The sequence below is a fragment of the Esox lucius genome, chromosome 5 (assembly GCF_011004845.1).
Source record: "Esox lucius isolate fEsoLuc1 chromosome 5, fEsoLuc1.pri, whole genome shotgun sequence".
NCBI classification, from domain to species: Eukaryota; Metazoa; Chordata; class Actinopteri; order Esociformes; family Esocidae; genus Esox; species Esox lucius.
In genome coordinates, this window is record NC_047573.1 from 4,602,371 (window position 1) to 4,615,710 (window position 13,340).

A 13,340-nucleotide genomic window follows, 5' to 3' on the forward strand; every position below is an offset into this window, starting at 1 on the left:
ATAGTGATACAGGTTGATTGTATGATAGTGATATAGATTGATCGTATGATAGTGATATAGATTGATTGTATGATAGTGATATAGGTTGATTGTATGAAAGTGATATAGATTGATTGTATGGCAATGATATAAAGAGACATATTTAAGAGTGAAACAGTGATAGAGAACAGCATGATTAAGAGTGATAAAGTGATAGAGAACAGCATATTTAAGAGTGAAAAAGTGATAGAGAACAGTTTATTTAAGAGTGATAAAGTGATAGAGAACAGCTTATTTAAGAGTGATAAAGTAATAGAGAACAGCATGATTAAGAGTGATAAAGTGATAGAGAACAGCATGATTAAGGGTGATAAAGTGATAGAGAACAGCTTATTTAAGAGTGATAAAGTGATAGAGAACAGCATATTTAAGAGTGATAAAGTGATAGAGAACAGCATGATTAAGGGTGATAAAGTGATAGAGAACAGCTTATTTAAGAGTGATAAAGTGATAGAGAACAGCATATTTAAGAGTGATAAAGTGATAGAGAACAGCATGATTAAGGGTGATAAAGTGATAGAGAACAGCTTATTTAAGAGTGATAAAGTGATAGAGAACAGCATATTTAAGAGTGATAAAGTGATAGAGAACAGCTTATTTAAGAGTGATAAAGTGATAGAGAACAACATGATTAAGAGTGATAAAGTGATAGAGAACAGCTTATTTAAGAGTGAAAAAGTGATAGAGAACAGCATGATTAAGGGTGATAAAGTGATAGAGAACAGCTTATTTAAGAGTGATAAAGTAATAGAGAACAGCATATTCAAGAGTGATAAAGTGATAGAGAACAGTTTATTTAAGAGTGATAAAGTGATAGAGAACAGCTTATTTAAGAGTGATAAAGTGATAGAGAACAGCATATTTAAGAGTGATAAAGTGATAGAGAACAGCTTATTTAAGAGTGATAAAGTGATAGAGAACAGCATGATTAAGAGTGATAAAGTGATAGAGAACAACATGATTAAGAGTGATAAAGTGATAGAGAACAGCTTATTTAAGAGTGAAAAAGTGATAGAGAACAGCATGATTAAGGGTGATAAAGTGATAGAGAACAGCTTATTTAAGAGTGATAAAGTAATAGAGAACAGCATATTCAAGAGTGATAAAGTGATAGAGAACAGTTTATTTAAGAGTGATAAAGTGATAGAGAACAGCTTATTTAAGAGTGATAAAGTAATAGAGAACAGCATGGTTAAGTTTGATAAATTAATAAGACAGAAGCAGATGGGTCCCAGGGGCCTAGTGGAGCATAGCAGCTTGGAGAGGAGAGCACACTCACACACACACACACACACACACACTCACACACACACCCACACACTCACACGCAGACACAGAGACACACGCAGAAACACACACGCACACACACACACATATTTTCCCTTTTATATAGTTAAGTCAGAAACACACACACACGTTGTCAATAACTCATAGACACAACTACTTCCCCCTTCACTCATAAACACTGCCAATAACATACACTGCCAATAACACAAACACACACATACCCACTGCCAATAACACGCATACACACTGCCAGAAACACAGTGATAACACACATTGAACATTAGCACATCCAAACTAAATAAGAATTATTGTAAACTTCACATTTCCTAGTCACAAAATATGATCTGACTTCGAGTGCACTTAATGAATTTTTCTTGATTGCCCTGTATAAATCTTCTCCGGTCAATACAAACTTTCCAAAATTATAATATTAATTAACCTTGAGATTCATTCAAGAGATTGTAAATGGCATTATGTAATCCCAGCAATTATTGTGTTTATTAACTTGATTTATAGACATGGTAAAATGTGTCGTTGAAACATCTAAAAATTGTAACAGTTTTAAAGCAACACCTCCTCGATTTTCAAATCTCCCTGGAGACAGAATGATGATAACAACAATACATTATGAATACATCTGCCATGTTAAACACTGATCTAAAGTCACTTCTTATTTATACGTTTTTTCCCCCCGTTTTAATCTTGTTTTTTTACTCCCCTCACAATTTTGCGGAGTCCATTTGTGCTCACGGCCTTGCCCCGGGCTTGGGAGAGTTGAATATCAAGACGTGTCCTCTGAACCACATCCTGCCAAGCTGTTCTGCTTCTTATCACACGGCTCACTCAACCAGGAAGTACTCGCCTGCGCATAAGCCCCTGGAGGAGAACGTGTTCACCCGCAGAAATGGCCAGGTCATCTGATTGGTCCCGGGAATGGCCAGGTCATCTGATTGGTCCCGGGAATGACCAGGTCATCTGATCGGTCCCGTGAATGACCAGGTCATCTGATGGGTCCCGGGAATGGCCAGGTCATCTGATCGGTCCCGGGAATGACCAGGTCATCTGATCAGTCCCAGGAATGACCAGGTCATCTGATTGGTCCAGAAACATACACTGTAGGTTCAGTCATATTGGAAAATTATCAAACAATTGTTACCGACTTTGATACACTAACGCGTGAAAGATTATGAAATTGCTGTGTAGTTTTATTTCACTAGAAAACCACTCATTTTTAACTGTCTGCAACGGAAGGTCTTTCATACTAAGAACTATAACACACATTAGTGTACCAGAAGATCTGAGTCATTGGACAAGTTAATCTGATCCTTGGATGGGCTCAGCCTCTAGCATGGGTTTTAGCCTGCTAGGCTAGCAGGGAGGACAGCATAGCCTCTAGCATGGGTTTTAGCCTGCTAGGCTAGCAGGGAGGACAGCATAGCCTCTAGCATGGGTTTTAGCCTGCTAGGCTAGCAGGGAGGACAGCATAGCCTCTTCAGTAGTTCTGCAGCTACTAAATCATAATCGTAACCGCGCTGTCCTAACCTTAACCACACTGTCGTAACCCTAACCACACTGTCATGACCTTAACCACACTGTCCTAACCCTAACCACACTGTCATGACATTGACCACACTGTCCTAACCCTAACCACACTGTCATGACCTTGACCACACTGTCCTAACCCTAACCACAATGTCATGACCTTGACCACACTGTCCTAACCCTAACCACACTGTCATGACATTGACCACACTGTCCTAACCCTAACCACACTGTCATGACCTTGACCACACTGTCCTAACCTTAACCACACTGTTGTAACCCTAACCACACTGTCATGACCTTAACCACACTGTCATGACCTTGACCACACTGTCCTAACCTTAACCACACTGTTGTAACCCTAACCACACTGTCATGACCTTAACCACACTGTCCTAACCCTAACCACACTGTCATGACCTTGACCACACTGTCCTAACCCTAACCACACTGTTGTAACCTTAACCACACTGTCATGACCTTGACCACACTGTCGTAACCCTAACCACACTGTCGTAACCCTAACCACACTGTCGTAACCCTAACCACACTGTCATGACTTTGACCACACTGTCCTAACCCTAACCACACTGTCAGGACCTTAACCACACTGTCATAACCCTAACCTCACTGTCATGACCTTGACCACACTGTCCTAACCTTAACCACACTGTCGTAACCCTAACCACACTGTCATGACCTTGACCACACTGTCCTAACCTTAACCACACTGTCGTAACCTTGACCATACTGTCATGACCGTAATATGCCTGGCCTCACCGATGTTGACTTTCTAGCCATAGAATGTACTGGAAACCTCAAAGCAGTGGTCCATGGGACTTCTGATGAGGTTAGAGGTTAAGGAGATATGGTCGGCTCCAACACCCTACTGCTGGTGGTGCTAGACTGCCATCCAGTGGCCAGACACAGAATAACATCCTTGACCGTGCGCCAAAACACCAGGGGGTATCACATCTCCCCGTGTGGCCATCAAGCACAGCATGTTCACTCTATCGAGAAACAAGATCTCACCTTGTTAGGCCCTTCTAAAGAATGTAATTTGTGACGGTGGTTAGGAGAACCAAACCAAAGAGTGAATTGGATACTTGGTCCTTGTCCATATCCATATCCATATCCATATCCGTGCTTCCAAGATAAGGAACCAAATATATAATTGTATCAGCTGGGTGACCAATCTCATTAAATGTCAGAGATGTCAAAACAGGAAACAGAATTAGACGCTGCGCACCTCTAAAGTATGCAATACTTTCTTGTCTCTACAGGACAGACGGGTACCTTTTTCAGTGGCCTCCCTGGGTAAAACTCACCAGAGTGCACTCAAACAGGAGCAGTGTCTTCGCAAAGTCATCCCTCACCACTGACACGGGATCAGTTGTTTCAGTCTACTGACAGCTAAGGATCAGCCGGAAAAAGATCAGCCGGAAAAAGAACTGGTGACCTGTTATACCTGGCGCATCTGATTGCCTGTTACTGCATTTTCTTTGGCTCGTGTTTTAACTGTTGTTTGAGATGTTTGGTGATGATGGATGCTGTGTTAAACCGACAGGATCTTTCCACTGTGTGCTTTGGTGAACAAGTTGTCTGGTTTTTGTCACAGGCAGGGTCCCAAATGGCACCCTACTCACTGCCTAGTACACAACTACTCCTTAGGTCCCAAATGGCACCCTACTCACTGCCTAGTACACAACTACTCCTCAGGTCCCAAATGGCACCCTACTCACTGCCTAGTACACAACTACTCCTCAGGTCCCAAATGGCACCCTACTCACTGCCTAGTACACAACTACTCCTCAGGTCCCAAATAGCACCCTACTCACTGCCTAGTACACAACTATTCCTCAGGTCCCAAATGGCACCCTACTCACTGCCTAGTACACAACTACTCCTCAGGTCCCAAATGGCAACCTACTCACTGCCTAGTACACAACTACTCCTCAGGTCCCAAATGGCACCCTACTCACTGCCTAGTACACAACTACTCCTCAGGTCCCAAATGGCAACCTACTCACTGCCTAGTACACAACTACTCCTTAGGTCCCAGAAGGTCACTATGTAGGAAATGGGATGCCATTCAGTTCACAGGTATCTTTTCTTGGCACCTGTTTGAGATAACAAGGCATTTTGTCTGCGATGTCAGGTGTACAAATGTAGTCTGACCTGTTTCATCAATGAAAGGCACCGGAGGAGAATGGGGGGGGGGTGAAAGCAAGCAAGGTAGAGATGGAAAGAAGAGAGAGAGAGAAAGAGAGAGAGAGAGAAAGAGAGAGAAAGAGAGAGAGAAAGAGAAACAGACACTGAGAGCTAGAGAGACAGACACTGAGAGCTAGAGAGACAGACACTGAGAGCTAGAGAGACAGACACTGAGAGCTAGAGAGACAGACACTGAGAGCTAGAGAGACAGACACTGAGAGCTAGAGAGACAGACACTGAGAGCTAGACAGACACTGAGAGCTAGACAGACAGACACTGAGAACTAGAGAGACAGACACTGAGAGCTAGAGAGACAGACACTGAGAGCTAGAGAGACAGACACTGAGAGCTAGAGAGACAGACACTGAGAGCTAGAGAGACAGACACTGAGAGCTAGGAATAAGAGGCAGAGAGAGAATGTCATCTTGGCTCAATAGACAACGCCCAGTTTTTGGACTGACATACAGCAGTGGACAGGGGCAGGAAGAGGAATATCAGGGCAGGGAGAGAAAGGTCAGAGCAGGAATATCAGAGCATGAAGAGGAATATCAGAGCAGGAATATCAGAGCATGAAGATGAAGATCAGGACACTAAGTGGAAGATCAGGGCAGGTATATCAGGACACTAAGTGGAAGATCAGGACAGGATGAGAAGAGAAAGATCTGGGCAGGAAGGGGAACTGTTCTTTCATCTGTTTTCCATCTCTTTTTCCACAAGATGGACGCCATCAGTCATTCATGGGCACCATGCTACACTGCAAAAACACACTTCCTCAAAAAGTAGGTAAAAACAGAAAACATTCAAGGAGAGAAAACGTGTTTAATTAGCAAAACAAATTGTGAATTGGGTGAGAAGATGTTACTTGTAATGACAGAAATGTCTGTAGGAGCTACACTGTCAAATTAAGACACAGATCTGAACAAAGCTGATATTGTTGTTTTCAAAAAACACAATTGTTTTTTTCTAATAATCAAGTTCTGCCTGACTTAGACCAAGTTGCTTGTTACAACTATCTTGTTAAAAGCAACACATTCTCACCCCATTGGCAATTTATTTTGCTTGATTCAAGTATTTCTTTGTAATTTCAAGGTATTTTTCTTATTTAACGGGAGCATTTTTTGCAGTGTAAATGGGATTTTCTGTCTTCTCTCAATGTTTCTCATCTCTGTTTTTCACAGGCCTTTGTCTCTCATATCTCTGTTTCTTGTTCTTATTCTATTGGAACCAAAATAGAACTACAAGAAGCGTCTGGAGAAAATTAACAGGAACAAAAAACTATTGAGTGTCCCAGGGAAAAATGGTGATGGTGGGGGGGGGGGGGGGGTGATAATTTTCCGACAGGCACAACTGACAAGCAGGAATGGGGGAGCGATGTTTGGATGCATGAAGGAATCAGACTGCACATTACCTGACATTCCCTCATGACCTCAACTTTCCCCACCGATCTTTCTTTCAGCCATGTATTTAACCTCTAACCCCTCCTGACCTCTAACCCCTTCTTGACCGTTATCCCCCTCATGACCTCAACATTCCCTACTGAAATCTACCCACCTTATGACCTCTACTCCTCTCATGACCTATACCCCACTCCTGGCATTTACTCCCCTGATGACCTCTAACCCACTCCTGACTTCAAACCCAGTCCTTACCTCTATCCTCTCTTGACCTCTAACTTACTCCTGACCTCTATTCCAATCTTCACCTTTCCCCGTCTGACCTTTAACCCACTCCTCACCTCTTCACACCTCCTGATATCATCAGGTAATTTCAGTGTATGGCTGTGTATTGTTAATTTATCTTTACCCTGTTTTTCTCCCCAGTTTTGTGAAATCCATTTTGTGATTAAGGCCTTTCTTCATCGTAGCAATTCTCAGCTGACACGGGACAGTCGATGTCGAGATATCTATTCCGAAGCACATCCGATGTGGTTCCGCTTGCTCAAAAGTATAAACAGAAATTCTTATACTTTTATAAGTAATTGCGCTCTCTGGCCTGATCCCCGGATTTAGCTTACTGGAGCCCAATGAATCATCAGAGCTTGATGAGGCAAGGCTCATCAAAAGAATATCACAGAAAATTGCTAACCAACTGGACGGAGCTGGCCAATTGCATTGCCCTCCAAGGCGAGTTAATCCAGCTGAAGTTTGGCTTGCTAGCAATGCTGGTAAATTCATTAAATTAGTTGTTTTACAAAATCCTTCATCACAGCAATAGGAAACCACAGTCGACCGACTCCCTGGCTGGAACAGCTGACCGTCCACCCTATGATAAGATGGTTAATGTCCATTCTAGAGTATCATTTTGACATGATGGATTGTGAGTTCTTGCATCTGTAATTCCCAATGCATTGTGGATAAATGTTTCCTGGTTTTCACTCAACGGTTCACCGAAAACAGGTTTGAATTGATGGAACCGCAAATTGCGCATTTAAGCTCCATGGCGAAGTGGTATTAACCGTGCTTTTCCTAACCAGAAGAACATTCTCATTTATCTCGGGGGAAATGTTGCTCTGGTAAACAGGGCTGTTTATTTTACCTAATTGGGGCCCTAATCCAGCAGGTTTGTACTAATTAAAACGTAGGAACGGTACCGGGGAAGGAGTTCTTTAGCTAATTGTGCACACATCAGGGGAATTCAGTGTTCATTCACTTTCACTGAGATATGGAGGAACAGAGAAACAGGCAGACACACTGAGATGATTGAACACAGAAACAGGTAGTAACACTGAGATATGATTGAACACAGAAACAGGCACCCACACACAAACACACACATAAATATACCCACAGTCATACACACACAAACCCATAAAGCCCAGACACGCACACACACACAATCACACACAGAAACCCACAGAGACACACAAATAAAGAAGCCCACAGGAACACACACACACACTCGCACACAGAAATCCACAGAGACACACAAATAAAGAAGCTCACAGGAACACACACACACACTCGCACACAGAAACCCACAGAGACACACAAATAAAGAAGCCCACAGGAGCACACACACAGAGAAACCCAGAGACACCACACACGCATACAGGATATCTGTTTCTCCTTAATTTACGGGGTGAATTTTAAACAGTCAGGAGTAGTGATAATCAGTAGAAAGTCTACTGGGGAATATCAGGTTTCCTTCTTACACAGGAAAATGCTTGTATGATTCGGACTGTGTGTGTGTGTGTGTGTGTATACGTTTGTGTGTGCAACTGTGTGTATACATCTGTGTGAGTTTGTGCACACATCTGTGTGTGTGAGTATGTGTATACATCTGTGTGAGTGAGTGTGTGCATATGTCCGTGTGTGTGAGTGTGTGCATACATCTGTATGTGTGAGTGCGTGCATACGTCTGTGTGTGAGTGTGTGCATACATCTGTGTGTGAGTGTGTGCATACATCTGTGTGTGAGTGTGTGCATACATCTGTGTGTGTGAGTGTGGGCATACGTCTGTGTGTGTGTGTGCATACGTCTGTGTGTGTGAGTGTGCATACGTCTGTGTGTGTGTGCATACGTCTGTGTGTGTGAGTGTGGGCATACGTTTGTGTGTGTGTGTGTGCATACGTCTGTGTGTGTGTGCATACGTCTGTGTGTGTGAGTGTGGGCATACGTCTGTGTGTGTGTGCATACGTCTGTGTGTGCGTGTGCGTGTGAATACATCTTTGTGTGTGTGTGCATACATATGGGTGTGCGAGTGTGTGCATACGACTGTGTGTGTGTGTGTGCATACGTCTGTGTGTGTGAATGTGTGCATACATCTGTTTGTGTGAGTGCGCCACAGAGCTCCACTGTTGAGCTGAATAATTGTCTAGTTTACAAGGTGTTTTCAATCTGAACAGAGGGATTATGTAAGTAACTATTTCAGTTCATAGCAGGCTTTTCAAGCTTATTTTGCCTTTGGGGGCACATTAGGCCTTCGCAGAGGTCCAGGGGAGTTCACAAATGAAATATCACCCAGTCTAAATTTGCAAACATTTACTCATTAAGGTGACCTTAACCCTAGCTATTAGAGAAACTGTGCCCTTTGAAGTGAGCACAAAAATGAATTCCTTCAGAGTGTATTGGGCACGAGGTGAAGGCATGGCAGAAACATCGTAGTCAAGGCCGTGAGGTGAACAGAGAACGCTGTCTCATTCCAGACATGGCGTTGCCGCCTCCAGACTTTCACTTTGTGCTGCTCAGATGTTTTCTTTGCCTGGGTTTTACTGTGAAAGCAGCAACAGAGTACTTACACACTGCCTACTGCCACGCAATTTGGGTCGTCGGCGTGAAATCCTCACCGATATTTCAGAGGCACAGCGAAGTGGCTTTTCTCTCTGGGAACAGACCATTTTCCCTCCATGTTTTAGCTCCGGTAGAAGAGGGGGAAAATGGGATCGGGGCAGGATCGCAGGATCGCAGGATCGCAGGATGGGGTCACGGACAGCGGAACATCACTCTGACACTTCGGTAATGTCTTGGAGGTCTCACTTATTCTAATGACCCCACTGACATTTCGGCTAACGACCATTTGCCATTATACACTTAATTGCTGGTTACCAGAGCGGGGAGCGTTTTCACTATCCTGTCTGGAAGACAGAGGAGTTGGAAGAGTGCAGAATAATTCTATTAAATCCTTGGCCACTCGGCCGTGCTGGGAATAGATAGACAGCAGGCCTCAAAGAAGACCCACACACAGCCCTCTGGCCTCAAACCGGAACACCACCAAGAAAGACCCACACACAGCCCTCTGGCCTCAAACCGGAACACCACCAAGAAAGACCAACACATAGCCCTCTGATCTTAAACAGGATCACCACCAAAGAAGACCAACACACAGCCCTCTGGCCTCAAACCGGAACACCACCAAGAAAGACCAACACATAGCCCTCTGATCTTAAACAGGAACACCACCAAAGAAGACCCACACACAGCCCCCTGGCCTTAAACCAGATCACCACCAAAGAAGACCCACACACAGCCCCCTGGCCTTAAACCAGATCACCACCAAAGAAGACCCACACACAGCCCCCTTGCCTTAAACCAGATCACCACCAAAGAAGACCCACACACAGCCCTCTGGCCTTAAACCAGATCACCACCAAAGAAGACCAACACACAGCCCCCTGGCCTTAAACCAGATCACCACCAAAGAAGACCCACACACAGCCCCCTGGCCTTAAACCAGATCACCACCAAAGAAGACCAACACACAGCCCTCTGGCCTTAAACCAGATCACCACCAAAGAAGACCCACACACAGCCCTCTGGCCTCAAACCCGGAACACCACCAAAGTGGCTGAGGGCCTTGCTGTGTAGGTAGAGTGGAGAGAACAGTATCATTCAGTCGCTCGGGCCCTTTGTTCGCAGTTGGCCGTGACACTAGGGAGGATGAGACGGTGGGTCTTAAATACAATTGTCTGGCTCTCACGATCAAACCAAAGACTTTAAAAGGCTTGAGTGGCATCAATAGATCTACATCATCTCCAGCAGCGGTTGCTCCTGATTAAGTGTTAAAAAAACGAAAGTGATTTTGTCAGCTGAATTGTTGTCTGGTTTGAAACTGTGGAGGAGATGCCCAGCCGTACCTTATTACCTTTTCACACATCACCAGAAGCTGACAGGTTGCTAAAGCAAAGGTATTTTATCATCCAATTTCGACAGTTTGGTCGAGGAAATGTGAGAAAAGAGAGGAGTGAAAATGAAACCTGGAGACAAAGAGAGAGATGGAGAGAAAAATGAAAGAGAGAAGGAAAGAGAGAGAGAGACAGAGAGGGAAAGAAAAAGGGAGAGAGGGGTGAGAGCGAGGGGAGCATTTCGATTGAAGCTAAAGCTCACATGAAAGAAGTGGCCCGATTATGCTTTTACTGAGCGTGTTTCTCCCTGTTTCATATCTCACCTCCCTGGGATGAGGGCTGTGTGTTCTTAAGGAAGCTGGACCGAAAGAGTTTTGGTTTTAGTCTGGAAAAAAGTTCTTAGAACCAACCAAGAAGGCAGAAAGGTTTTTCCAGCAGGTAGATGGTAGCTACTGAGTGGGGGAAGCCACACTTCGTTCTCCCCTAAACTACCCCTTGAATGTATTCTATATATAAAAACTCAAATGGTAAGGAACGTGTCTGTGTGTCTGTGTGGTCATGTGCATACTTGCACATGTGCATGTGTGTGTGTGTGTGTGTGTGTGCGTGTGTGTGCGTGTGTGTGTGTGTGTGTGTGTGCATGTGTGTGTGTGTGTGTGTGTGTGTGTGTGCGTGTGTGTGCGTGTGTGCGTAACATCCTAATGGGTCTGGGTTCAGGTTAAGGGTAGGGGTCATGGTTGTTTAGTCTGGCCGTCCTCTATAGGGGAGCAGACTCCAGCCTTCCTGCTTACCGAACTGCGTCCCTACACAGATTTACAGCCAGGATGTTAACACACATACACACACACATTCATACACACGCATGTACACACACACACACACACACATATACATACCCCAACCTCTGAACACTACATTAACATTCCCAAAAAACAACATACATCCATCAACACATAAAAACACAAAACCCCATCGGTCCCCGGCCCAAACTACGACCGGTGAGGCAGACCCATTCTTCCACTCTGTGTCACACGGACAACGGTCTCAGTCTGTTTGCGACTGAAATTTCCTGGAGAACCCTGAGAGAACCCTTCACTTCTCCTTTCATGTTCGCCAAAGTTTCAGCATTAGGCGCCCTGCTTCTCTCCTGACCCGTGAAAAGAAGAACGTGGTCAGTGCTGGTTGCCGTTGGTCGCTGGTAATTACAGCTCATCCAACTGTATGATCTAGATCCTTTTCCAATAACCAGCAGACCTAGAGAGAAAGAGTGGCATACAGAGAAGGAGAGAGACAGAGAGAGAGAAAGAAATATAGAAAGGGATAGAGAGTGGGAGGTAGAGAGAGAGTGAGAGAGGTAGGGAACCTGGAGAGAGAAAGAGACAGGGAGAGAGACAGGGAGACAGACAGGGAGTGAGACAGGGAGAGAGACAGGGAGAGAGACAGGGAGTGAGACAGGGAGAGAGACAGGGAGAGAGACAGGGAAGAGAGACATGGAGAGAGACAGGGAGTGAGACAGGGAGAGAGACAGGGAGAGAGACAGGGAGAGATAGACAGGGAGAGAGATAGGGAGAGAGACAGGGAGAGAGACAGGGAGAGATAGACAGGGAGAGAAAGGAATAGGGAGAAAAAGAGATTATTCCATTGTCAGCTGGTTCATTATTTGAGTGTCAGCTGTCATCTTTATATATTTCTTGTTTTGTTTTGTTTATTATTATTTATTTATTTTTATATGGAAATTATATGAGTGAAAGAGAGTTCAGGATTTTTTTAGATTGCAATGATTTGAGATTAAAATTGCGATTGTTTGAGTTTTGGTATGAGAAGTGTTTTCTACATGACATCATGGTGACAGTTGTGCTTTACAAAGAGAGTTGTGTGTAGAGTTTTGCAAAAATGTATGAATACAACAGATATTTGTGGGAAAACAGCTGAATATTGCTTAGGGATATTGCTAATTGTCATTCCTATATATTTAGCAAAATACTTCTGTGTGTATTGTTTAGAACCAGTCTAATCTTAGTGATACCTAATCACTGTATGTTCCTCACATGGTGATTGATAGGTCTTTGTCTCCCTCTATTGTTTAAATAAGTTATAACCAGAAATATGTACTAGAGTTTGGGGTGGAGCAGGGTTAGGGCCTGGAATTAAGCAGTAAAGTTAGGGTTGGGACAGGGTTAGGGCCTGGAATTAAGCAGTAAACTTTGGGTTGAGGCAGGGTTAGGGCCTGGAATTAAGCAGTAAAGTTAGGGTTGAGGCAGGGTTAGGGCCTGGAATTAAGCAGTAAACTTTGGGTTGAGGCAGGGTTAGGACCTGGAATTAAGCAGTAAACTTTGGGTTGAGGCAGGGTTAGGGCCTGGAATTAAGCAGTAAAGTTAGGGTTGAGGCAGGGTTAGGGCCTGGAATTAAGCAGTAAAGTTAGGGTTGGGACAGGGTTAGGGCCTGGAATTAAGCAGTAAAGTTAGGGTTGGGGCAGGGTTAGGGCCTGGAATTAAGCAGTAAAGTTAGGGTTGAGGCAGGGTTAGGGCCTGGAATTAAGCAGTAAACTTTGGGTTGAGGCAGGGTTAGGGCCTGGAATTAAGCAGTAAAGTTAGGGTTGGGACAGGGTTAGGGCCTGGAATTAAGCAGTAAAGTTAGGGTTGGGACAGGGTTAGGGCCTGGAATTAAGCAGTAAAATTATGGCTGAGGCAGGGTTAGGAAC